The sequence below is a fragment of the Desmodus rotundus genome, chromosome 12, assembly GCF_022682495.2.
Source record: "Desmodus rotundus isolate HL8 chromosome 12, HLdesRot8A.1, whole genome shotgun sequence".
Lineage (NCBI taxonomy): Eukaryota > Metazoa > Chordata > Mammalia > Chiroptera > Phyllostomidae > Desmodus > Desmodus rotundus.
In genome coordinates, this window is record NC_071398.1 from 48,163,401 (window position 1) to 48,168,632 (window position 5,232).

Consider the following 5,232-nt stretch of genomic DNA (forward strand, 5'->3'; position numbering starts at 1 on the left):
ACCGTCTGCGCAGATTCCCAGGCCGGCGCGCGACTCGCGCTCCAGGGACCGCGAGGGGCCAAGAGGTGACAGAGGCGCAAAGGGCTCGACTCCTCGACTCCGGAACGCGTCTCCCGAGACTTTAAGATTCCCGGGTGGGGGGACGGCCCCGGCGAAGGGATTTTTAGCAGACGAAACAAGCCGCAGGCGGAGTCCAGCGGGCCCGGAAGCGGAGACCACTGGCGGGACGTTTCGGAGTTTCCTCGGGAGCGAAAGCGGATCCTCCACGCGACAGCGACGCGGTCATTTTGGGGGCGTGGGGGGTCTCACCTGTGCCTCGGACTCACCGCTGTAGCGGGCGCAGGTCTACATGCGCAGCGACCCTCAGGCTTCCTGCGTGTAAGGCTGTCGACTGAGAAGGTCAGGTTAAACCACAAAGACCGAAATCTCGAAGGACCGACCCGCTGCACTTCGCTACTGTCAGGTACTTTCGGGTCCGGGAGAAACCGCGCATGCGCCCTGCCGCCCCAGCCCTGCGACGGGAGGCCGAAGGGTGTCTTCTGGCCGCGGGTGGGTTTTGTACACGGAGAAAAGGAAATGGGTGTGGGGGGACGCCCCTAAACCCTCGCTCTCATTGGTTGTAGCCTTTCCTTGCCCATTGCGTTTTACTTACCTAACCGTTTGTAAGGCTTCAAATCATTACCCTAACATTTCTCAGATTTCCGTTCAACATTATTCTTATGATGACCCCTCCCTTCCTCGCCCAAGGATTCAATTTTGTAAAACATCTTTGGCACACACATTTTATTTTAAAAATTGCATTTAGATGTTTTAGTTATGTTTTGGGGTCTAAATGAAATACATTGCCCAATTCATTGTATCTTAAGATTTTCCCTAATATGAATTTCTGATGCTTAGTGAGGATTCATCCCACCTACACGCTTTCCAAACTCATTATATTTGTAGTCTTTCTGGAAGATGTATAACTATATATATATTTTTTAATCAATGAAGAATGGATCAAAACATCCCCATCTTTACTGAAAAGGTTAGATTTTTTTGTTTGTTTTTTAAAGACTTTATTTATTTTTAGAGAGAGGGGAAAGGGAGGGAGAGAGGGACAGAAACATCGATATGAGAGAGACATTGATTGGTTGCCTCTTGCACACCCCCAACTGGGGTCCTGGCCCACAACCAGTTCGAGAGACAAGCATGTGTCCTCACTGGGAATCCAACCAGTGACACTGCTGTTCACAGGCTGGCACTCAGTCCACTGAGCCACACCAGTCAGGGCTGCACAGGTTAGTTTTGAAACTACTAAAGATTCTGGCCCTGGCTGCCTGCCTGTGAATTGAAGGGTTGTCAGTTTGATTCCCAGTCAGGGCACATCCCTGGGTTGTGGGTGAAGTTCCTGGTTGGGGGCGTTCGAGGCAACCGATTGATGTTTCTCTGCCTCCCTTCCCCTCTTTCTACAAATGAATAAATAAAATCTTTTTAAAAATATTAAAGATTCTGTTCAGCAGTGAACACAAACCATTTTGATACATTTTTAAACTACATTATACTTATTATAATATGCATACTAGTTTTAATCTCTATGGTCGACCCTGATGTGACTGAAAGCTGAATCCGATTCTTTTGTCAAGTCATTCACTCCATACTTTTGTTTCTTGAACATGTTTCTTAAAAATACAATGTTGGGGCTCTTCTGGAAAGCAGCCAGAGGTGACCTCTAAAAATGGTCACTGTTCATCTGACCCAGAGAGCCCCACAAAGTCATGCAAATCAAGAGGTTCAAATCTTCATTTTCACTTTAAGAACACTCATGAAACTTCCCAGGCCATCAAGGGTATGCATTTTCGAAAAGCCACCAAGTATCTGAAGGATGTCACTTTGCAGAAGCAGTGTGTGACGTTTGGTTTTAAGTCATTACAATGGTGAAGTTGGTAGGTGTGCCCAGGTCAAACAGTGGGGCTCGAATCAGGACTGGTGGCCCAAAAGGTGCTGAATTTTTGCTGCACATGATTAAAAATGCAGAGACTGATGCTGAAATTAAGGGTTTACATGTGGACTCTCTGGCCATTGGACACATCCAAGACAACTAAGCTCCTAAAATAGAGCGTAGAATTTACAAAGCCTATGGACATGCTAACCCACACACCTCTCCCTGCTAGAGATGATCCTTCCTAAAAAAGAGCAAACTGTTCCTAAAGCAGAAGGTAATTGCACAGAAGAAAAAGATATCCCAGAAGAAACTGAAGAAACAAAAACTTATGACCTGGGAGTAAATTCAGCATAAAATAAATACTAATAAAAGTGAAAACAGAAAAAAAATATTGGGAATCAATTTGGGATCTTTGAAAAGTAGGTAATGGAGTCATTGGTCAACCCAATAAACAGTATTAAATACACGAAAGTGGAGCTTCCCTCAGGTATTTGTCCTGCTTTTGTTCACACAAAACACACTTTTTTTCAATACAATTATGTTGAATTAATTTACTCCATACTCTACTTTAGGAAGATTCATATTAGAAACACAGGCAAATTGCCCTGGCTGGTGTGGTTCAGTGGATTGAATGAACTTCAGTGTCCTGTGAACTTAAAGGTCGCTGGTTCCATTCCCAGTCGGGGCACATGCCTGGGTTGCAGGCCAGGTCCCCAGGTGGGGGCATGTGAGAGGCAACTGACCCCATATCTCTCTCACACATCACTGTTTCTCTCCCTGTCTTTCTCCTTCCTTTCCCCTCTCTCTAAAAATAAATAAATAAAATAATGACATTAGAATCACAGGTAAATTATCAGCTGCCTAATCCACATAATTAATGAAAAAGAGCTTTTTCAAAATATTGAAAATCCAAAACCCAAAAATCTTTACACGGGTTTTCTTCCCACCCTGTGTGCCCGGTACATGCATGACAGCCTGCCCAGCATAGGGCTCCAAGGAGCAGTTCATTCCAAACACTCATCCACCAAGAGAGAGGATGAAGTACTGAGCCAGGCCGTAGGCAATGCCGTATCTGGCATTGAGAACCTTCTGTCTGTTTTAGAGAAGTGTAACCTTGTCACGTACCCAGTAAATAAGAAGCATCTTCACCTAACATCAAAGCCAGAGGCCAGTTCTCTCAAGCCATGGGTCCACCTGCATCCCTCGGAGTGGCACATGCTTCAGTCAAAGGGAAAAACACATTTACTTCTCACCCCAAAAGAAATTTTTAAAAGTCCTAGGCTTCGACCACAAATGAATATAAGCATTTAATGAGACTCCTCTGATTCAAAGCCACACGTGGAGTCTTCCTCATGTACCATATCATGGTGGAACCCAACAATGACACCTCAGTAGAACTTCCCATTTAGAAAAGAAAAAGGAAAGAAAGGATGTACTCGGAGGTCTCCGGTCCACACCAAATGGGCAGCTTTGCCGGGCAGAATGTACTTTAGGGACCTATTTCTAGGGGCTGGAGTGAGGAATCATCCTTTTTTTGACTCCAGGTCTTCTAGGGATAGTTACCCTGCCCCTCTATTTACTCGTTTCTGCCTTCACGTAGTCACATCCAATAGGGCACTAGAAACTACGCCTTCCTAGTGAAATAAGCAGCTTTCCCGGCTACTCTCTCCTGATAAATATTCAGAGTTTCAAAATTACTCTAATTTTATCAGGTCACAGTGATTTATGGTACAAATTTGTAGAACTGTAAACAATAGTTTTTTTTTTTTTAATAGGACTTTATGTGGAACAAAAGAATGCCATTTTTTATTACCTATACCCACTATTTTTGGCAACATGTGTCTGTCTTCTTAGTTTTATTCCAGGGTCTTTGTGCTTGTTAGGCAAAAAAAAGTAAATAAGTAAAATCATTAAAAAAAACTGGTAAAAGATAATGCCAGAACTTCAATGTGAACCATGCACATGCAAATACTATTCCGATTTTTTAAACTAAAACCTTTTTACATTTTATTTATTTATCTATAGAGAGCGGGGAAGGGAGGGAGAGGAGGAGACAGACATCAATGTGTGAGAGAAACATTCGTCAGTTATCTCTTGGCTGTTTTTCATACCCTGCCAGCGGGGGACCTGGCCCCTAACCCAGGCATGTGCCGTGAATGGGAATTGAACCAGTCACCTTTCAGTTCACGGGACGGCACTCATTCCACTGAGCCACACTACCCAGGGCTCCAGTTCTTTCTATTAAACTCTCCAAAAACTGCTTCTCTTTACAATTTCCAAGTTTAAGACCCATTTTTCAACAATCTTTAATAAACCCATTATTGTCATTCACAGAAGAAAATCACCATTTCTGCATTGTATCTACCACATAATCTTTTAATAATAACTTACCACTCTCTTCCCATGAAAAGCCCAGTACTGCTTTTCATGGTCTGTTGGTAGAGCACTTTTTCTGTAAACCTAACGTGCTCTTTCTAGAGATGGGCACCCAGTAAATATGAAGACTTACAGTTGTATATAATGCCCTGCCTCCCCTGATGCTAATGTATACAATCAGGAATTTCATACTGGGCATCCTTGTTTTCCGGGAGCAATGGATACCAATGAACCATACCTAATGAAGCTAAGCCCTTATATCATATTGACTGCTTCCCAGAGACCATCATGAAAGGCCTTTAAATATTTCTTGGGATCAACAGATATCAATCTTTTAGGTAAAATTCATAAATATTAGTACTTTAAAAAATCAGATAACTACTATAAACACGAAAGATAATGGGCTATGTGCACAGCATTCTTGTTCCTGTGATACACAACATTAGCTGAATTTTAACAGTTTGACTTGTAATTTTTCTGCAGTATGCAAGGTCCTGGGTTAAACTCAGAAAATGAAAACCTTAATTATACTTAGTATGGATTCTTAAAATATGTGGTCTTTCAGGAGAATGGGTTAGAAAATTGACTACCCACTCATTACATTTGTAAGCATTCTCCTCATTGTGAAAATTTTGGAAAATCCAGAAGGCACACGGTCCCTTAGACATAGTTCCATGTTCCATATGTTAGTATAGTTCAGTTCTGCATAAATTTCATCATTACTCAAAAAGCAGAGAGCAGGGGTGCCAAACTTATTTTCACTGGGGGCCACATCAGCCTTGTGGTTGCCTTCAAAGGGCTGAATGTAATTTCAGCTCCTGAACAGTTAAGGAGCAGTTACAGTTATACAGTCCTAAAATTATTTCGGGCCTTCGAAGGCAACCACAAGGCTGATGTGGCCCCCGGTGAACATGAGTTTGACACCCCTGGCA